Source organism: Trachypithecus francoisi, unplaced genomic scaffold, assembly GCF_009764315.1.
Source record: "Trachypithecus francoisi isolate TF-2019V2 unplaced genomic scaffold, Tfra_2.0 Lachesis_group18, whole genome shotgun sequence".
Lineage (NCBI taxonomy): Eukaryota > Metazoa > Chordata > Mammalia > Primates > Cercopithecidae > Trachypithecus > Trachypithecus francoisi.
Genome location: NW_022681463.1, coordinates 36837018 through 36860743, shown reverse-complemented (window position 1 = coordinate 36860743; position 23726 = coordinate 36837018). Strand labels below are relative to the sequence as shown.

General features: G+C 38.6%; 2 pseudogenes across 1 annotated transcript; both read left to right on the top strand.

The window, feature by feature from the left end:
- Positions 1-795: 795 nt before the first annotated feature.
- Positions 796-2431, top strand: LOC117063413 (annotated as a pseudogene).
- LOC117063414 lies at positions 810-1712 on the top strand (annotated as a pseudogene). Its single transcript, XR_004428913.1, has one exon. The product of XR_004428913.1 is annotated as a T-complex protein 1 subunit epsilon-like (transcript).
- Positions 2432-23726: the final 21295 nt, after the last annotated feature.

Below are 23726 nucleotides of genomic sequence, written 5' to 3'. Positions count from 1 at the left end.
GTTGTTCTGATTTTGTTTTCTGAAAAACATGATTATATGTCACATATGTTTTCAGTAAAGAATAGTCAGGGGATATTCAGCAGTAGATGTTAATAAGCAGGGTCACACTCAGTAACCCTGCAATAGAAGCTCTAGTGAAAGGCAGAGATGGCCAGAGTGGGGAGGGAAGGACATGTGAGTTGTAAAAGTACTTTAAAAATAATCTGCATCTGTTATCTGCAAGGTAGGGTACATCTTCAAAATGAGCATGAGTCAAAATTAAACATTTGGGTCCTGGTGAGAGTCATGTTAAAATTTTGCATGCTTGTTGGTTTTGTGTGTTACCTTGTTGAGGTCGTGGACATTCTTCTCCAACATGTGGCTCTCTTCCTCTGGTTTCCTTCATGCAGTGATTTTACAACAGCTCTCCAGCCTCCTCACTCCAAGAAAAGCAAAGTCATTCCACATAGCATTAATATGCATTAGAAGTTTGGTTGAAGATTTCTTATGGAGAAGGAAACACATGTTTATATGAGAAAGAAACTCTTACAAATCCGGAGACATGTAGGATCTTGCATGGGTCCTTCGCTGGCTGCTAGTCACAGGGGCTCCTTCCCCCTCCCTTTTCCCTGTGCAGTGTCCATGGCCTCCTTGTGTCTGCTTCCTGGCTCATTGGTCTTGCCTAGCTTCTCTAGGATATCTGTCCTCTTTTTATGCTAAGCACCTCAGCTCTTACTTAGCTCCAGGCTGTCTTACCAGCTGTCTTACCAACCAGTCTTAACGGCTGTTAAATAAAGAAAAAGTGGAATTGTAACTCCTGCTGCTGCACCATGGCATCCATGGAGACCCTCGCCTTCGATTGATATGGGCCCCCTTTCCTCATCAGCAAGGATCAGGACCGCAAGTTCCGCCTTATGGGACTTGAGTCACTCAAGTCTCATATAGGGGCAGCAAAGGCTGTAGCAAATACGATGAGAACATCACTTGGACCAAATGGGCTTGATAAGATGATGGTGGATAAGGATGGCGATGTGACTGTAACTGATGATGGGGTCACCATCTTAAGCATGATGGATGTCAATCATTGGATTGCCAAGCTGATGGTGGAAATGGCCAAGTCTCAGGATGACGAAATTGGAGAAGGAAACACAGGAGTGGTTGTCCTGGCTGGTGCCTTGTTAGAATAAACCCAGGAGTTGCTAGACCGAGGTATTCACCCAATCAGAATAGCTGGTGGCTATAAGCAGGCTGCCTGTGTTGCTATTGAACACCTGGACAAGATCAGCGATAGCATCCTTGTTGACATAAAGGACACCAAACCCCTAATTCAGACTGCAAAAACCATGCTGGGCTCCAAAGTGGTCAACAGTTGTTACCAACAAATGGCTGAGATTGCTGTGAATGCCGTCCTTACTGTAACAGATATGGAGCAGATAGGTGTTGACTTTGAGCTTATCAAAGTAGAAAGCAAAGTGGGTGGCAGGCTGGAGGACACTAAATGGATTAAGGACGTGACTGTGGACAAGGATTTCAGTCACCCACAGATGCCAAAAAAGTGGAAGATGCTAAGATTGTAATTCTCTCATGTCCATTTGAACTACCCAAACCAAAACAAAGCATAAGCTAGATGTGACCTCTGTAGAAGATCGTAAAGCCCTCCAGAAATATGAAAAGAAGAAATTTTAAGAGATGATTCAACAAATTAAAGAGACTGGTGCTAAAATAGAAATTTGTCAGTGGGAGTTTGATGATGAAGCAAATCACTTACTTCTTCAGAAAAATTTGCCTGTGGTTCACTGGGTAGAAGGACCTGAAATTGAACTGATTGCCATCACAACAGGAGGGCAGATCACCCCCAAGTTCTCAGAGCTCTCAGCCAGGAAGCTGGGCTTTGCTGGTCTTGTACAGGAGATCTCATTTGGGACAACTAAGGATAAAATGCTGGTCATTGAGCAGTGTAAGAACTCCAGAGCTGTAACCATTTTTATGAGAAGAGGAAATAAGATGAGTATTGAGGAGGTGAAATGACCCCTTCACAATGCTTTGTGTGTCATCTGGAAGCTCATCCATGATAATCATGTGGTGTGTGGAGTAGGGGCTGCTGAGATATCCTGTGTCCTGCCAGTTAGCCAAGAGGTGGATAAGTGCCCCACCTTAGAACTCTATGCCTTGAGAGCATTTGCCGATGCTTTGGAGGTCACTCCCAAGGCCCTTTCTGAAAACAGTGGCATGAATCCCATCCAGACTATGACCAAAGCCTGAGCCAGACAAGTGAATGAGATGAACCTTGCTCTTGGCATCGACTGTTTGCACAAGGGGACAAGTGATATGAAGCAATAGCATGTCATAGAAACCTTGATTGGCAAAACAACATATATCTCTTGCAACACAAATAGTTAGAATGATTTTGAAGATTGACAACATTCGTAAGCCTGGAGAATCTGAAGAATGAAGACATTGAGAATACTATGTAGAAGGATCCACTGCTGTAATTAAATAAATGGGTGTCTCATGATGCATCTACAGTTATTTATTATTACATCCTTTTTCAGACACTGTAGATGCTACAATAAAAAAAGCTGTTTGGTAACCATAGTTTCACTGATTCAAAGCTGTATAATTGTGGGCATACTATCAAACTGCGAAGTTAGCACCAGTCTTTTTAATTTGTTGATCACCTCTTCAAATTTCTCCTTTTCATATTTCTGAAGGGCTTTATAATCTTCAGCAGAGGTCATGTTTTTGTATTCATTATATTAAAGGAATCTCTTTAAACAAAAAACAAAGAAAAGAAAAAGCTACCAGGATCCATCTGCTTTCTAAGTCAATGGGAGATTGCACATTAAGGATAATAATGTCCTTACCCAAATATTTCCCTGTCACATAAAGTTTGGAATCATGTAGAGATACAAGTAATTTAGCCTTACTACAGAAAATACAATAGAATGGAAGGTATTCATATTCTTAATTCATTCCCTTTGCCATTTCTTCAACAAATACCTCAAAGTTTCCCTTTTCTTCACAAACCCCTATTATGAACTGAATGTTTATGCCCCACCCAACCCCTAACTCCCATTGGGACTGCATTTGGAGATACTGTTTGTGAGGAGGTGATAAATGTCAAATGAGGTCATAAGGTAGGGCCCTAACCCAATAGGGCTGGAGTCCTTCAATGAACAAGAGACATCAAAGCTCTCTCTGTCTGCCATGTGAGGACACATAAGAAAGCAGCCATCTGCCAGAGACCCTTCACCAGTAACCACATGGGTTGGCACCTTGATCATGGACTTCTAGCCTCCAGAAGTCCTCCTCTCTTCCTTTTGCATGTGCAGTGTCCCTGGTTTCCTCATCTGTCTTGAGAGATGAGCCAGGAAGCAGACATAAGAATAAATAAAATTTCTGTTGATGAAGCCAACTAGTTTGTGGTATTTTGTCATAGCTGCCTGAGCAGACTAATACAAGCTCCTACTCCACAATCTCTCCATTCACTGTTAGCAGATTAACTTGCATCTTGCTTCACTGCAAAAATTGAAGCCTTTAAGTATTAATTTCTTCAACTACCACCTACACTACCTATAAAAGTCTCGCCTTCCACCTGTTCTTTCCTGTTTCCCCCATCTCAGTGGAAGAGTTAACAGCACACCTGTTCAAGGCACATTCCCTTACTTTGCATTGAGATCCATCCCCTCTTTGAGCTGATAGCAGTCTCCTGCTTCAAGCCCTCCCATGGCCACCCATTGCACCTTAAATAAAATTCAAACTTCTTAATGTGGACTACAAGACACTGTGACCTCACCCCCGACTATCCTCCTGACCTCACCTCCTACCACAATGTAGTCATTGAATCACTGTGGCTTCTTTCTGTGTCCCAGTCACACCAAGCTCATGTCTACCCTATATGCATACAGTAGTTATAATTCTATCTAGAATGTTCTTCCCCAGAGTTTCCATGGCTAGCTCCTTGTTTTTATTCAAGTCTCAGCTCAAATGTCAGCCCTTTGAAAATAATATCTAATATAAAGCCTGTCTACAGCAAGAAATAAAAAGTAGACCTTCCATTCTCATGACATAACTCTCTGAAATTACTTATTTCTCTGAAATGCCTATTCTCCTTCATTTTATTGGCTGTCTTCACCCAATAGAGTATAATCTCCAAGAAAACAAACATCTTGTCTATTATTCACTTCTGTGTCCTCAGTTTCCTAAGGCAATGCCTGGTACCAGTATAGCTTCTGAAATCACTGGTGAACCCATCATTGCCTCTCTCCCGTATTCCCAGCTGATCATCCCTGTGGTTATTTTTTCTCAGCATAAAAACATAATCAAACCTTTCCCGTTCTAAAAGCAAAAATTTCCATCTGACCACACATCTCCTATTAGCTGCCTGCCTGCCTATTTCCTTTCCATCATGGCCACGCTTCCTTAATGAGGACACTAAACCACTTATTTCCACTTTCTCAATACCCTTTCACTCCACAACCCACTATAATCTGGCTTTACTATCAACCCACTCACCCCCGATATCTTTTACTAAGATTATAGGTGACCACCAGTTTGCCACATCCAAGAGATCCTGTTCTTCCCTCATCCTGCTTGACCACTTTGGACATTTGATTTGCTTGACTATCCTCTTTTTCCCCGAGACTCCTTCAACTTTAATGAAGCCACATTCTCCTAGCATTTCTTTACTTACTTTATTGACTTTTTCTTTTCCTACATGGGTGTCTTTTCCACCACACTTTAGAGAATGCAGTTCTAGTGCTTCTAGGGGGCCAGGAGGAAATGTACAGGTGTAAAAAATCTGCAGGCAATTAGCAGGAGGTGGTGGGGACTTTGAGGGAGTGCAGAGTGTTCCTTATCCTTTCCAGAAGCCATTCACATTCAAGTTTTTAAAAAATGCTGTGTTAGTCAGGCACAGTGGCTCATGCCTGTGATCCCAGAACTTTGGGAGGCCAAGGCAAGAGGATTGCTGAGCCCAGGAGTTCAAGACCAGCCTGGGAAACATGGCAAAACCCCATCTCTGCAAGAAATACAAAAGTTAGCTGAGCATAATGGTGTGTGCCTGTAGTCGCAGCTACTGGGGAGGTTAAGGAAGGAGGATCGCTTGAGCCTGGAAGGTCAATGCTGCAGTGAGCCATGATCATGCCACTGCACCCCAGGCAAGACCCTGTCTTTAAAAAAGTAAAAGTAAATGTGATGTTAGCCAAATTGTATCTGTGGGCAAATGGAGACCACTGATTTGTAGCCTATGCATTAAATGTTGGTGTTTCTTGAGGCCTGTCCTTGGGTTTGTTATTTCTCCTACATTCTGATTTGATAGCCTCACCCACAACTACAACTTCAAATACCGCTGATACTTCTTCAACTCCAGAGCCTCTATATAGCATAGAGATTATGACATAGGTGGAAGGTCAGAAATATATGAATTTGAGTCTCTTCTCAGCCATATGCCAGATCTGTGGCATTAGGTAAATAACTTTACTCTGAGCCTCAGCTTCCTTATATGTAAAATGAGGATGACAATAGATATTCTTATGAGTCTTCCAAAGATGAAATTCATGCATGTAACATGCTTAGTACAGTATCTAGCACACAGTAAGTACTCAGTGAAAGTTAGCTCTTTGGTTGAACCTCTCTATGGAGAAGGCCAACAGATAATTCGAATTAAACACTTCAAATCCACAATTATCTTTCTTACACAGCTTGATCTTTGCATCACATGCATCACCATTTATGCAGTGTCCAGGCCAGAAGCCAGGAATCATTCTAGAGTTCTTCTTTTCCAGTTCTGCCCCATCCCACCCAGATGTTTATCTCTAAGAGGCCTAGACATTTAACCTGCATTACAGCTTATCAACTCCATACCCTTTCCTTCAGTTCTACCATACCTAGTCTTTACTTTTTCCGACCTTACTGAGGAATAATTGACAAATATGGTAAACGACATGATGTTTTGATATCTGTATTCGTTATAAAATGACTAATTACCATAATCAAGTTAATTAACATAACCATCACTTCATATAGTTATCCTTTTTGTGTGTTTGAAACGAGAACATTTAAAATCTATTTTCTTTTTTTGAGACGGAGTCTCGCTCTGTCGCCCAGACGGGAGTGCAGTGGCCGGATCTCAGTTCACTGCAAGCTCCGCCTCCCGGGTTTACACCATTCTCCTGCCTCAGCCTCCCGAGTAGCTGGGACTACAGGCGCCCACCACCTCGCCCAGCTAGTTTTTTGTGTTTTTTAGTAGAGACGGGGTTTCACCGTGTTAGCCAAGATGTTCTCCGATCTCCTGACCTCGTGATCCACCCGTCTCGGCCTCCCAAAGTGCTGAGATTACAGGCTTGAGCCACCGCGCCCGGCCTAAAATCTATTTTCTTAGCAATTTTCAAGTATACAATGCATTATATTAGCTGTAGTCACTAAGCTGTACAAGAGATCTCCAGAACTTATCCTTTCTAAATGAAACTTTGTACTTTTAGAGCAATAGCTCCCCATCCCCTCCATCTGGCCCCTGGCAATCACCATTGATTTTTTTCAGATTGCATACATTAGTGAGATCATGCAGTATTTGTCTTTCTGTGCCTGGTTTATTTTACTTAGCATAATGTCCTTCAGGTTCATCCATGTTTTCACAAAATGGCAGATTTCCTTTTTTTGGTTATAAATATATATGTGTGTGTATATATATTATATAAAATACATAAATATGTATACAAATGTATATATAATATATATACACACATGCACACATACATAGGAATCTTATTCAGCTTCACACACAATAGAATAATATATGTGTTCACATACATCTATGTATATATATGTACACATGTGTGCATATATATGTATTACATTTTTGAGTCTATAATCCATTGTGTGTGTGTACAGGATATTACAGACCAAAAAATGTGATATGTGCACACACACGTACATGTATGTATTATGTGTGTGTGTGTGTGTGTATATATATATATCACATTTTTTGGTCCATTTATCTATTGATAGATACATAGGTTGATTCTTTGTCTTGGCTATCGTGAATAATGCTGCAATGAACATGGGATTGTAAATATCTCTTTGACATACTGACTTCATTTCCATTGGATATACAATCTGTAGGGCATGGCTGGATCATATAGTAGTTCTATTTTTAATTAAAAAAAAATCTCTTTAGTGTTTTCCATAATGACTGTACTAATTCACATTCCCACCAACAGTTTGCAAGAGATCCCTTTTCTCCGCATCCTTGCCAACACTTGTGATCTTGTGATTTTTCGTCTTTTTGATTTAGTCATTCTAACAGATGTGCTGTGAATTTTCATTTTCCTGATGACTTCCATTGTTTGTTCCTCTTTAATTTTTACAATAGTCTTAATTAGTCTTTATCATTTCTTCTCCATATGACTGCCATGACCCCTTAACTGAACTCTTTACCTCATGTGTCAACTCCCTTCAATCCATTCATTCTTTACATCTTTGTCAAAGTAATCTTTTTAAAATGAAAGTTTAATCATGTCACTCCTCTGCTTGGAAACATTTCAAATCTTTCTCCCCTCCCCCATACCCCAATGTAATAAATAATACATTTCTGATCTGGACCTTGTTTTTACTTGAAGTATTACCTTCCATTGTTCTTCAGCCTGAACTCTTGCTTTAGCTATTCCCAATGACTTTGACCTTTTTGATACATGTTTCACTTTTCTAGGAGTGCCCTTCCATGCTCCTCTATCAGGCTAATTGCTACCTATCTCAGTTCAAGCATTGCTGCTTCTGGAGGCCTTTCCTGGCATGCCAGCCCAATCTCCCCTGGAGCATGCCTGGTGAACAGTGCTGTTTCAGTTATAATGAATGAAAACAGAGAGAAAAACTGACATTCCTGGGTGAGAGGAAGGGCTAACAGTTTGACCTAAAAGATTTGACATTCTTTTATTGAGACCAAGAATGAGAAAAAATGAAATCACTAAGTAGTATGCAGATAAGAAGAGAGAGCTAACTGGATGATTTTAGTTTAAAATATTTGTCATTTGGAAAAAACAATAATAAAAAGCTTAAGTAAATGATCATATAGCATCTAAATCATATCTGAATAAAATAATGTGCTAAACTGATATGCAGACACTTATAAATGACTTACCCATACGCTTGACAACTCAGACTTCCTGGGAACTGAGGAAAGCGTATCAGAATAAGTTATAGGAAAACTTAGATAATAAGAATTCATAAGTGTCAGCTAGGTTATTGATATGGTTTGGCTGTGTCCCCACCCAAATCCCATCTTGAATTGTTGCTCCCATAATTACTACGTGTTGTGGGAGGGACCTGAAGGGTGGTAATTGAATCATGGGAGCAGGTCTTTCCCGTGCTGTTCTCATAACAGTGAATAAGTTTCATGAGATCTGATGGTTTTATAAAGGCAGTTCTCCTGCACACACACTCTTGCCTACTGCAATGTAAGTCATGCCTTTCTCCCCCTTTGCCTTCTGCAATGATTGCGAGGCCTCCCTAGCCATGTGGAACTCTGAATCTATTAAACCTCTTTTTTAAATAAATTACCCAGCCTCCAGTATGTCTTTATTAGCAGCATAAGAACTGACTGATACAGTTATTTATTTAGATTAAAATATCTTTATGTTAGTAGATGAGTTAAACTCTTTGAAATGAATATTAATATATACTGCCACTTTAATATGATTTAACTCAACTGTGTATTATTACTATTTTTAACTTTTATTTTTGGTTTGAAGTACATGTGCAGGTTTGTTATATGGTTACATTGCATGTCATGGGGGGTTGGTATACAGATTATTTTGTCACCCAGAAAATAACCATAGTACCCAACAGATAGTTTAATCCTCACCCTCCTCCCAACCTCTACTCTCAGTTAGACCCCAGTGCCTATCGTTCTTTCATTTGTGTCCATGTGTACTTATTGTTTAACTCCCACTTATAAGTGAGAACATGTAGTATTTGGTTTTCTGTTCCTGCATTAGTTTTCTCAGGATAATGGCCTCCAGTTCCATTCCTGTTGCTGCAAAGGATATAAGATCATTCCTTTTATGGCTGTGTAGTATTCCATGGTTCAACAGTATGATTAAAAAATATTTAAACATACTTCAAGATTTCTCATGAGCTTAGGCAAGTTATTAATGCATTTATAAAAGTTTATATATACATTTTGATAGGACATATGTTTGTAGATGTATACTGACTTTGATATATCACACACATTTGTATATGAATACAAAATACATTTTAGCATTTTTCTATATTTTAGGAAAATTCTGTATCCATTAGCACAATGTTTCTCAAAGTGTGGGTCCCCACTAATTAGAGGCTCAAAAAGTCAACTTAGTGGGCTTCAACCAGAATTTTTAAATCAAATAAAAATAGAATCAATAAGAAAATCTCAGAATAATACATATTAAAGATTTTTTCAAACATGAGTGGCAGTTAACATGTTTGAAGAATACTTAGTTAGGCTTAGAAAGAAAATAGATTCGGAGCATGTATGGCCTGTGAGGTCTCTTACTTCTCAGTCAGTGTTGAAAGCAGCTTGAAAACAACATGCCCCTGTTCAGTTTATGCACAAAGACATCCTTAATGGGTGGGGCATGCCAGCTTAACCCTGTAATTCCAGCATTTAGGGAGGCCAAGGCAGGAGGATTGCTTGTGACCAGGAGTTTAAGACCAGCCTGGTTAACATAGCAAGATCCCATGTCTCCAAAAAAATGAAAATAGATTAGCTGGACATGGTGATGTACACCTGTGGTCCTAAGGTGGCTAAAGGGAGAGGGTCACTTGGCCCAAAGTGACCTATAGCAGTGAGCTATAATTGTACCACATTTGGCAAGGAGAACTCAGTAACCTGTTTGCTTGCTTTTCTCTTCCAGTTGCTAGCAAGTGAGAGTTGAATTCGACACACTGTTGATTTTCCACGTGCCCTCTTTATCATTCTCCTGATTGCCCCCACCCTTTCCTTTTCCCCAGACCCATTACTTTATTTGATTCGTATTTGTGTCTTCACTAAGTTTTATTCCTGTGATTTTATTATAAGCACCACAAAACTTTTCTGAAAGTTAATGGTCCTAAGTAATTCATGAGATAGAAGCATCCATTCAACTTATGAGCAACCCTACAAAACTGTGAAAATAACCCTGCACAAAACATTAGGATATCCTTTCCTATTGCCTATGGACAACTTGCAGGAAAATATGTAGGTGTGACTTCATAGTCATGAGAAGAATACTTCTTCAATCTGTGTAAATTTCATTTTGTGTAATTTCATTGCAATTGTGGAAAAGTGGGACAATTTTAGCTGCCTTACCTGAAAGAACAGTCAAAAAGGGACAATATGAACTTTTTCTTCTGCAACAGTAAAGTGCCTCTCTCATTTCACACATTTTAGGTGGAAATTAAACAAAAGCTGAATGAATTACCTTCATTTGATTGTAAAAAACTGAACTTATAATGCATCTTCCAGTGCAAATGTTCAGATGTGATGGCTGTGAGAATTGCCAATTTCTTGGTGATCCTTAAGGATACTCAATCTTACATACATGTTAAGGATTCTGGAAATCCCCATTAAAGTTTTAACAGTAGTTTTGAATACTCCTTCATTATACAAAACTAGAAACCATGCATCATGTTTACTAGACTTCGACATTGTCCTCATCACCATTAGAACTTCTTGGAAATGATTACCAGGACTGAATTGATTACTAAGCCTGAAAACATCATGTCCCAATAGAGATAATGTAGGTAGATATTTCCAGATTCATACAATTCTGATCAGAAGGCAATAGAGTCTAAGCTAGCCCAACGGAGTTTATCAAGCCACTACTATACCTGATATCTTACTCTGGTTTTTAATTATGGCTGCTAATTATTCAGAATAATGCCCTTTCTCTATTTTTTAATAATGTAAGCAACAAGAAGCTGATCTGAGACCACCATCTCACGAACTGTCTGAGAAAGAGTTGTGAGAACGCTAATCTATGTGGAAATAATTAGATTCCAGTTCTCTCCATAGCAGTGGCATTGCTTTTTAAAAAAATCAAAGAAATGTCAAAATGAAACAATATAAACAGTCATCATTACTGCAATTACTCATATGAGATAGTAAAATCTTGAGTTTCCAGGAGTTTCAGTTTAATCTCTTACAGAAAGAGAAGTTGTGTTTTGGTTCTTCCAAAGCACCTGGATGCTGATTTCCAGGCCTCTTCAATGGAAATAAGAATGTGGTTGAAGAATTCTAAACAATTTTAGACAGGTGTTAAAAGAAAGACTTCAGTCAAATTAAATTTAAAGGAGTTTAACTGAGCAATGAATGATTCGTGAATTGGGAAGCCCCCAGAATCACAGCAGGTTCAGAAAGAGTCCAGGGGTCAGAACAAATTTATAGACGAAAAAGTAAGGTGATGTACAGAATTGTAAGTGAGGTACAGAAACAGAGTGGTTACAGTTCCGTGTTTGCCTTATTTGAACACAGTTTGAACCTCAGCAGTGTATGAGTGGTTGAAGTGTGGCTGCTGGGATTGGCCAAGACTCATTATTGTTACAGGCGCATACTCCTAGTTAGGTTTTCAATCTTGTCTACCTATTAAGTTAGGTTGCAGTTTATCCACAAGGAGTCATATATAGAAGTGTGGAATCCATCTCAGGCTATATTTAGTTTGCTTTAACACAGATGTGTGGTTTACCATATATCTGCTTTTGTAGGCACACGTTCTGCTGACTGTATATGTGACCTCCCCTTTTCCAGTGTCGGGGAGGACGGGGGAAATGTCAAGTTCCACAAAGGCCATGAGGGACAGGGCTGTTTGCTTCATGAAGTTAATTGAGTATGGTGAGATGACTGTGATACAGGATCATGGAGCAGCTCATCTCTCCAGGCAGGGCTACCAGATTGAGCAAATCAAAATATAGGATGCCATTTAAATTTAAATGTCAGAAAACCAATAAATACTATTTTAGTATAAGCATGTACTAAATTATTGCAATTATTTGCTGTTTATCTGACATTCTGATTTAACTAGAGTTTTTGACCATTTTAGGCTTTTTCCTTGTCAGTCTAATTTAAGTTTTTATGGAAAATATTTCAGGTTGTCAGAATCTCTATTTTCCAGTAAAATATGAGCATATACATGGAGGTACAGACAGCTCCCACCTGCACTTGCTACAACCAGAGGGGCTGGATTGAAGAATGAGGCATTGCTTTGACTTCTTTCTGTAATTCTTCAGGTATTAAAAATATTGATAGTCCCCAATAAAATAGTTGAAAGGGATAGTATTTTAGTGGTCTCTAATTCTAATAATGCTTTTGTTTAAAGACAATTTTTGTGAGATAAATTTAACTCATACTCTATGGTCTAGTTGCATTAGAAACATGTATAATCTCAAAATATTTGCATTAATGGCTTTTAAACATGTCTATATAAGCACATACTGTCATTTGGCTTAGGATCTTTGGTTCAGACTATGAATGATTTCAAGTTTTCAAACTGTTTGATCTCAGAATAGCTAGCACGGGATTATATTCTTACACACTTATGGAAACTATAAGGATTTTGCTCTGAAAGTTACTTTTTTGAATTGGTTTTTTCTTACTATGATAATGCTTCACAATTTACAGTGTCCAGGCACTTTGCATATATTATCTTGGCTCATGCTCTCTGGACCCTGTGAGTGAGATAGTGTTATCTTCCTTTTAGAGAAAGGAAACTCAAGCTAAGCATCTTGCCTAAGGTCATTGGACAAGGAGGTGACAAAGGCAAGAAAACCCCTCAGGTCTTCTGACCCCAGTGCACTGTTCTTTCTGTTAGGTCAAGCTATGGTCTCAGTAATGAGACTAAAATTTAAACCTTGGATATCCCCTGAGAATATACCTCTGAAAAAGATGTGGACATACTTTTCAACTATCGAAAGACAATAATGTTTGATTAATAACATCTCCTCCCCTCCTCAACTTTATTTCATTGGTAGCTTTATTTAAGATGCAGGTTGTCCCGATTCTTGTGCATATCAGAGGCTGAAGATGTACTGATTACCTCCCAGCTGCCCCCTTACTGTCTACCATGTGCCCTCACCTCCCCCTTCTCCTTACTCACATCTTGATGTATTTGGTTCCAATTCTGCTCTCAGAGACTTTATGATAATGCAGTGGCAGAGAATAAGGAAAGGGAAGAATAGTCAGAATGGAGAAGATGAGAGAGGCTGTGCTTTCTTCCTCCTTACTGTTTGAAGGATACAGGAGGAGTGTAAGTCATCTCTTTGTCTTCAGTCTTCATTTCACTTTATCAGAATCTCTCTTTCTTGCCGTACTGTTCTTCATTGCAGACACTGCATCTTATCCCAACACCTCTAGGGAAATGTCTAAGGTAGTTTGAGCCTTGGTGTTTTTCTGAAATGTATGACTAATATTATTTCATTTCTCTATATTCCCAACAATTCTTTATTAGCCTCTGGTTAGAGATTTGTCTTTCTCAGTAATTTTTTAACCAAAACAAAAAGATAATATATCACGGGTAAGTTTTTACTATCCTATCCCTTTGTTAGAAGAGACAAAACCTTACCTCACTTTAAAATATACTACAATGCTATAGTAATCAAAACAGAGTGGTACTGGCATAGAGACTGACACATAGACCAATGTAACAAAGCAGAGAGCCCAGAAATAAACCCACACATTTATTATGATCAATTGATTTTCAATAAAGGTGCCAAGAACACATAGTAGAGAAAGAAGAGTCTCTTTAATAAATGATGTTGGAGAAACTGGATATTTTCATGCTGAAGAATGAAATTAAACCCTCATCTCACCCCATATATAAAAAATCAACTCAAAATGGATTAAAGATGTATATGTCAGACCTGAAATTATAAAACTACTAGAAGAAAACCTAAGAGAAAGCCTGCATGACATTGGTCTGGGTAATTATTTTAATTATTTTTTTGATATGACCCCAAAAACATAGGCGACAAAAGTAAAAATAGACAAATGGGATTGCATCAAATGAAAAAGCTTCTTCACACCAAAGAAAGCAGTTGACAGTGAAGAGACAACCTATGGAATGGGAGAAAATAGTTGGAAATCATATATCCAGTAAGGGGTTAATATCTAAAATATATAAGGAACTCAGCTCAATAGCAAATAATAATAATAATAATAACAATACACTAGTAACCAGATTTAAAAATGTGCAAAGGACCTAAATAGACACTTCTAAAAAAAAAAAGACATACAAATGGCCAACGTATGTATGAAAAAATGCTCAATATCACTAATCATCAGAGAAATGCAAACTAAAGTCACAATGAGATGCTACCTCACACCTGTTAGAATGGCTATTCCAAAAAAGACAAAATATAACAAATGCTGGTGAGAATGTGGAGAAAAAAGAAATCTTGCACACTGTTGGTGGGAGTGTAAGTTAGTACAGCTATCACTGAAAATGATATTGAGGATCCTGAAAATATTAGAAATAGATCTACCATATGATTCAGCAATCTCACTTCTAGGTATGAGGTCAAAGGAAATGAAATCAGTATGTGGAAGGGATATCAGCACCTCTGGGCCTACTTCAGCACCATTTTTTATATACATATACTTTATTTATTTATTTATTTTTAATTATACTTTAAGTTCTAGGGTACATGTGCACAACGTGCAGGTTTGTTACATATGTATACATGTACCATGTTGGTGTGCTGCACCTATTAACTCGTCATTTACATTAGGTATATCTCCCAATGCTATCCCTTCCCACTCCCCCGACCCCACAACAGGCCCTGGTGTGTGATGTTACTCATCCTGTGTCCAAGTGTTCTCATTGTTCAATTTCCATCTGTGAGTGAGAACATGCGATGTTTGGTTTTCTATCCTTGCGATAGTTTGCTCAGAATGATGGTTTCCAGCTTCATCTGTGTCCCTACAAAGGACATGAACTCATCCTTTTTTATGGCTGCATAGTATTCCATGGTGTATATGTGCCACATTTTCTTAATCCAGTCTATCAATGATGGACATTTGGGTTGGTTCCAGGTCTTTGCTATTGTGAATAGTGCCGCAATAAACACACGTGACTTCAGCATCATTTTTGCATCAGTTCTACTTCCCAGTCCTATCTGCCCAAGACCCACAGGGGTGATCCAGTATGAGCCTAGATGGGTATCTGCACCTGCAGTTGGTTACATTAGAGGAGAGAAGCACTGGGCTTGAGGAACCTACACTTTTATGGCAGTCAGTAACCAAGTGTGCTCTTTGTCCCAGGAGACATTACCTCATCTCTTAAAGTTGCTGGCTATGAACACAACCCTGAAAATGCCCTGGATAAAGAGCAATCAGAGCCTTTTAGGCTTATCATTTCCAGCCGGAATGTACAGGGATGCTCAGAGAGAATGGTGGATTGCCGCTTCTGACATCAAACACTCTTATAAGGACTTCATATTGACCAACTCATACTCCTCAGAATGACCCTGTAAGGGAAGTATTTGATCTTCAATTTTTACACGAGATAACTGAGGCATGGTGAGGTTTAAGCAACTCAGCTGGGGTTCTACTACTAGTAAGATGTGAAGTCTTGACATCTGGCTCTAGGTTCTTCCTTCTTTTCCAATGTACTATCACTTTTATTGCCAGGTCAGTAAAGATAATGTACATGTTTACCAAGTAGATGTTCCCCTAGCCACTCAGGTAAGAGTTCTGGGCCTATGTAGATCCATACCACAACTGCTCCCAATTCCGTGCTTTGTTCATGCTGTTTCATTATCTATAATCCACCCCCCAAACCCCACACACCCCGGCTCCCCCAACTGCCTCCCCGTCCCCCACCACACACACACACACACACACACACACACACACACATTATTCCCTTTTCCTGCATGGCTAAATTCCTTGTCTATATTTTCAATGTTCCACTGAGCCACTGTACATTTCCAACCAACCATTTTCACTTTCTGTGCCCTAAATGTATCAGTATGGCCTTGGTTTCTCTTTTTCAAAGGGAGAAATATCATATTTTTATGGCTAAGTGCCAATGTATGACTCTTTACTTATTTTACCTGTTTTCATACTAACATGGGTTACATGGGGGAAACGTTGGTCAAAGGGTACAAAGTTTCAGTTAGACAGTTCTAGGAATGCATTGTATAGCATGTTGACTATGAGTTGGTCATTTCACAATGTATACATACATCAAATCATCACACTGTACACTGTAAATAAGTACAATTTTTGACAATTACACCTTAATAAAACAGGGAGGAAAAGAAATATCTTCTAAAATGCAGATCTGCCATTCAGTAGAAATACAGGCAACCTCTTCTTAGGGGGACACTAATAGACACCCCCCTTACTTGAAGTGTACTGGGGGTATTCTTGTTTCACCATTTTATGCCCCTATTATGAAAGCTACACTTTCATAACTATGTATATTCTTCATTTTGGCTTATATCACAGAATAATATTATATATATATAGTTCAGTCTTATCTCCAACTGGACTCTGGACACTTTAAGAATGTGAACCTGTCTTATTACATTTTCATTTTTTGGTCTCTCCAAATTAGCCCAATGCTCAGTTCATAGCATGCGCTCAATAAACTGCACACAGAAGTGATTACATTGCTCTAAGTCTGGCACTATATTTCTATCCTATAAAGCTTCCTGGTTTAAATGAAGTTTGAAGAGAGGACATAACCTGGAAGCTTATCGACCCAGTAGAGCTATGTAACTACATAACTTTGGTAAAATGTTTTATAAATTTTCAAAAAATATCAACAGTTGTCTTTAGGATAAAATCTTTTTAAAATGGTTTCTTTGTAAAGGTAAATATCACTTGCATAAAAATATACCTAGTTGTTTAGTTAAAAATAAAAAGATCTTAATTAGTAAGCTATAGTTCAGTTTTCTTCTATGTGTTCACGTAGCGTGCATTGCCATCAAATGGTATATGTGACACTTGACTTGGAACACTTAATGCAGCTAGGGCTGGGAAGTAGAACTGATGCAAAAATGGTGCTGAAGTCACGTATGTTTATTGCGGCACTATTCACAATAGTAAAGACCTGGAACCAACCCAAATGTCCATCAATGATAGACTGGATTAAGAAAATGTGGCACATATACACCATGGAATACTATGCAGCCATAAAAAAGAATGAGTTCATGTCCTTTGCAGAGACATCAAATCAGTATGTGGAAGGGATATCAGCACCGCCATGTCTGGATAAAGTCCTTCCCATGGTGAAAACACCTGCCATTATTTACCTATCATTTGTTTCTAAAGCATTTTAAAATGTAGTCTAATTTCTACTCTTCAGACCTGTTCTGTCTCAAGCATTTTGTAAATTCAAGGAAATTAATCATTTCAATTTGCCTTTGAAATATATAAAGAAGATTATCAAAGTATCTCAAGAAGGAGAAACTGCACTCAGAGGGGTTAAATGAATGGTCTAAAGTCATACAGGCTTTTAAATGAACGGTTAAATGAATGGTTTAAAGACATACAGGAATATCTCATTTTATTGCACTTTACTGTATTGCATTTATTACACTTTTTATGAAGGTTTCTGGCAACCCTGTATCAAGCAAGTCTTTCAGCAACACTTTTTCCAACAGCCTGTGTCCACTTTGTGCCTATGTGTCACATTTTGGTAATTCATGCATTGTTTCAAACTTTTCATTATTATTACATCTGTTATGGTAATCTGTGATCAGTGATCTTTGATGTTACTATTGTAATCATTTTGAGGAATGACAAACTGTGCCCATATAAGACCACGATTTAATCAATAAATGTGTGTATTCTGACTGGTCCACCTACCAGCTGTTCCTCCATCTCTCTCCCTCTCCTCAAGCATCTCTACTCCCTGAGACACATCAATATTGAAATTGGTCCAGTTAGTAGCACCACAGTGGCCTCTAAGTGTTCAAGTGAAAAGAAAAGTTGTATGTCTTTTACTTTAAATCAAAGTTCCAAATGATTAAGCTTTGATTTAAAGTAAAAGGTATGTTGAGGGAGGTATGTTGAAAGCCAAGAAAGGCCAAAATAGCTAAGCCTCTTGCTCTAAACAGCTAGCCAACTTGTTAATGTAAAAGAATACCTGTTGAAGGAAATTAAAAGTGCACTCCAGCAAACATATAAATGATAAGAAAGCAAAATAGCCTTGTTTCTGATATTGAGTGGTCTGGTTAGAAGATCAAACCAACCCCAGCATCCACTTAAGCCAAAGCCTAATCCAGAGCAAGACTCCAACTCTCTTCAATTCCATGAAGTCTAAAAGAGGTAAGAGAGTTGCAGAAGAAAAGTTTGAAGCTAGCGGAGTTTGGTTCATGAGGTTTAAGTAAACAAGCCATCTCTAAAGTATGAAAGCACTATGTGAAGCAGCAGGTGCTAGATGGAGAAGCTGTGGCAAGTTATTCAGAAGACATAGCTAAGATCATTGATGAATGTGGCCTATACCAAACAACAGATTTTTGATGAAGACAAAACAGCCTTCTTTTGGAAGAAGATGGCATCTAGGACTTTCATAGCTACAGAGGAGAAGTCAATGCCTGGCATTAAAACTTCAAAGGACAGGCTGACTTTCTTGTTAGAGGCTAATGCAGCTGGTGACTTTAAATTAAAGCCAGTGCTCATTTTCCATTTGAAAACTTTAAAGCCCTTAAGAATTATGCTAAATCTACTCTGCCTGTGCTCTATAAATAAAACAAAAAGTCTGGATGAGAGGACATCTTTTTATGGCATGGCTTATTGAATATTTAAAGCCCACTGTTAAGACCCAGAACTCAGAAAAAAAGATACCTTTCAAAATATTACTGCTAATTCACAATGTACATTTATGCAAGAGCTATGATGGAGATATACAAGAAGATTAATACTGTTTTTGTACCTCCTAACACAATATCTATTCTGTAGCCCAGGTATCAAGGAGTCATTTCTACCTTCAGGTCTTATTTTTTAAAAGATGCATTTTGTAAGGCTATCTGCCACAGATACTGATTCCTCTGATAGATTTGGGCAAAGTAAGTTGAAAACCTTCTGGAAAGGATTCACCATTCTAGATTCCATGAAGAAAACTCGTGATTCATGGGAGGAAGTCAAAATATCAACATTAACAGGACTTTGGAAAAAGTTGCCCCCAATCCTTATGGATGATTTTGAGGGGTTCATATCACTGAAGAAAGTAACTGCAAATGTCGTAGAAATAGCAAGAGAGCTAGAATTAGAAGATGAGCCTGAGGATGTGACTGAGTTGCTGATTCTCCTGATAAAACTTGAATGCATGAGGAGTTGCTTCTTATGAATGAGCAAAGACAGTGGTTTCTTGAGATGGAACCTACTCCTGGTAAAGATGCTGTCAACAGAGTTGAAGTGATAACAAAGGATTTAGCATGTTACATAAATGTAGTTGGTAAAGCAGTGGCAGAGTTTGAGGGGATGGACAACAATTTTGAAAGTCCTTTCGTGGGTAAAATGTTATCAAACAGCATCACATGCCACAGATAAATTTTTCATGAAAAGAAGAGCCAATTGATGTGGCAAAGCTCACTTGTCTTCTTTTAAGAAATTGCCATAGCCATCCCAACCTTCAGCAACTACCATCCTGATCATTTATCAGCCATCAACAAGCAAGACCCTCCAGCAGCAAAAGAATTATGACTTGCTGACAGTTCAGATGATTATTAGCATTTTTTAGCAATAAGGTATTTTTAATTAAGGTATGTACATTTTTTTTAGACATAATGCTATTGTATACTTAATAGATGACATTATAGTATAAACATAATTTTTATATGCGCTGGAAAACCAAAAATTCACGTGGCTCACTTTCTTGAGATATTTGCAGTGGTCTAAAACCAAATCCACAATATCTCTGACATATGCGTACGTTATTATCAATTGCTTTCTAACACTCTGCAAAACCATTTGGAATATAAACCATTGATGTCCAATCCAAAAGAAAGCAGATTCTAGAACACACAGATTTTTCTTTCCTGCTCTTACCATCTTGTAGTGCCCATCATGTTTTCAAGTTTAGCTCTGGTGGTTGTGCTAGCATCTTCTTCATTTATAAATTGGTGAACACATAGCTTAACCCACTTCCTGTTCTTGGTTCACAGATAAAAACTGTGATCTCTTATGACAAAAATAGTTTCTCAGTATTAAGCGGTGGAAAGTCTGTAATATCTTTTCATTTTAAATGACAAAAGATACAGTGAAATGTGTCGTTATCTGACCTGGGATATCTAAGGTCCATATCTCATTAATTGCCTGTTTGATGGGGAGACAGGGTAGCCTTCTTGCAGTATTAACAGAGTTTGCTTTCCCTTGTGGCTTTAATCCTTAAAACGTAAAAGATGCTGTAACCTTTCTGACCATCTACGTGGCACTGCAGAGAGGTCCACCTGCCTAAATTGATCACTGAGAGCAAATTGGAAATGGCCATGGCTGAAATAGTCCAGGGCAGAAAAGGAAATCCATGCCCCGCATTGCAATAGGGCCCATGCTTATTTAGATGTAAACTTAGGGCTTCGCTGGAGAGCAATCTCGTTCCCAGCCTCTGAAACATGGCATTAGTGAAATGTCAGCTTGCGTTAAGATCACCAGTGGCCTTTGCTGCGCACATTCTTCCATGTTTCTGCACAAAGATAGCGGAGCACGGCCATGCCTCTGCTCTGGAGATCGATCCGCCTTCATGTCTGATATTACCTTACATCGCTGGGGCCAGGCGGGTGTGAGAGAGGGGCAGAGGGACCGTGTTCACTCACTGAACCTTGAGGTAGAGCTTTAGCAAGCAAGTGCCCAGGCAGCTTTGAGTCGCTGAACTGACTGCAGTTGGGGCCCCCTTTTAGGGTTTGCAGTGATAAGAGCAGATCTCTGAGGAGTTGAATGTCTGAGTGATCTAAAACCAGGGCAGTCAAGCTGAAGAGGATGTGGGCACTAACCTGTTTGCACTGAATACTCTCCATAAATAATTTACAACCATGACTGCTAGCTATTATTACAAAAATACCGGATTGCATTTTGACACATGCATCCAGCTTGTAAGTCAATAGATACGGTTTCACCTAGTGTGTGCAGACTCGGCTTAAGTCACCCAACCAAGTGTGTTTTCCAACAATGTAATTTAATATTGCCAAACCAGAGGGAGAAAGCACTTCCCAAGAAGCCTGTGCCTTCAACAAAATGATAAATTGTCCTTCCAAGTGCTTATTTTAGTATTCCTTAATAAGATTCTGATTTTCTTCTCCCCTGGATAACATTCTTGTGAATTTCAAGTCAGTAGCATCTAATGTTAAAGTGAAAGTGAATGTGAGAAATATTCTTCCTTTTCTCACATTCAAAGGATATCTTCTATATCACTGATTGGTGTTTTCTCTGAGAGGCACTGGAACCAACAGGAAGCATTTCACTACTGGCTAATCTTAACCATCCTCCTCGCCTCTCCAAAATAGCAATGTGGCTTTCTTTAGACCGGCATTTTTCCCAAAGAGGAGAGTATTGCCCCATGAAGACAACCCAAGACTTTGTAAATTCTCTTCAGGAAGTAGAAAATCACCTCCTACTTTCTGTGGTCTCAGAAATCTGAAGTGAAGCAGCCTAGTAAATATGCAAGAAAGCAGTCACATTAGAGCTCCTCATGATGGCTGGCAAGGTTACGTGACTCTTGGTGGTTTTTATGTTTTTGTTTTTTTTTTTAAGAGAAAGCCCGAGAACACCATTCAGATATTACTGTCTTTATGAACAATCAATAGCAGTGTTGCAGGGTCTTCCTTATTCTTTGATGAGGTACATTTATATGCAACGAGGGATTGCATGTATATTTAATAAGAAACTCCATTATGTGTATACATGGTGAGAAAAAGGAAAAAGATGTTTGTGCTGGCTGTGGTAATGCTATAATAAGAAATGTGTCTAAAAATTACTTGCTACAGATTTAAAAGGATAATCTTAGGTGGCGGAAAAGGCAGGTAGGAAATGGTGGTTCCAGGCATAGATGGCTTTTAAATATTCACATGCCATAAGTAGAAAGCATCTGACAATGAGCTGTTGATAATACACAATATTCTCACAATACTAACCAGCTATTCCACTAGGGTAAAATGCTTAGAATTTGGGAAAAAGGAAATTTGTGGCACAGGTAGAATTTTCTGTCAGAATGGTCTTTTTCTGCATCTGCTCACATGTAAACATACACAGAAATGTTAGCAGTCCTTTCATTAAACACTTACTTTCCTTGATAAGGGATTATTCAGTAGCAGTGGTCCAGGGTTGGATGAGGAGTCTCCTGTGCAGATACACCTGCACTTCATCTGAAAAAAATAATTTTGGAATGTTTGACACTAAATAGGCTCGAGTATCTGGGTAATTAATTGACTCAGAAACTCTTTCAAAGCTGAAATCTTAAAAGAAAATATCATTGGTCAACAAATACCATCCAATAGCATTAATCCAATTGTAAGAAATTTTTAACATGTGAATTACATGTTTATTAAGGTTTGAGTAGCCTAATATGCTAATTGGAGAAAATCAGGCATATATACAATAGAAGAGAATAACTTTAAATTATTTTTAAAATAAGGTAATATTACCTTTGTGGATTTTTATACATCTATATCTACCTTAATTACACTTTCTTCCTTGTGTCTTCCATTCACCCTTAAACTCTATCTCGATTTTCATCTACTTTTCACCTAGCAAAAGAAGATCTTACCAACTGAACAGCTTTCTGGATGCTTGTCTTGACTCTGGATGCCCCCTCTTCCTATTTGTCACCTGTGTAGATGCCACTCTCCACCAGCCTTCCCCAGGCATTTAGCCTCTTCAAGTGTAGGGACTCACAGGCTCTTCTGATTGCCCACAAACCCTATCTCACCTTCTCCCAAGCTGCCATGGCCACTCAGTGTCTTGCTCGCTGATTTGCTCTTACACATGGCTTCAGGGTAAGTGAGTCTTCACAAAGGGGCCCCAAACTTCTTACAGCTCCCTTCTATGCCAGCCTGCAGCAGTCGCTGCTTCTGGATCCTACTGGCATCTAATGCCCCTCCTCTGTTCAGGTCCAGTTCCTAAGACTTTTCAACACCTACTCATTTCATCTTTTCCATGAGGAATTTCCTGCTAACTTGAACTCACCTCACTACTACCTAATATGTACAAGCTTTACATATTTGTATAGTCTCTGAGTCTTTCAATTATGATTTCATCTGCCTGGAATCGACCCTTCATACTGGTTTCTTCCCATCCTTACCCCTTATTTATCTCTTAAAAAATTCAATTTGGACAGTTCTCCTGCAAAGCCTTTGATGACTCCCTAAGATAGGGGCATTCAAATATTGAATGCCTGTTGCCAGGGTGTGAGTTTTCAGAGGTCCACGATGAAATGAGCTAAACAAATTTTCACAAAATTATATGTGATCAATTTAAAAGATTGTCCTTTACTCCCAAAGCATAATGTATTCTTTTTGAGTTACAACATTTTATGAAATGAGAGTAATAGTAGAAAAAATGTTTTAAATGTCTTGATTTGGAATAATAAAAATTTGGCCACCCGTATCAGTTGCCCAATTTGTTTTTGAAAAAAATTTAGTCAATGAAACATGAATCTGAAAAACACTCCCCTAAGGCTAGTGACCTATGTATAACACTACCATAACACTTACAATGCTATAGTATAATTATTGACTCATTCGTTAGTGTCTCTGGACTGTGAATATGTGCATGATATTCACCATGGTATCCT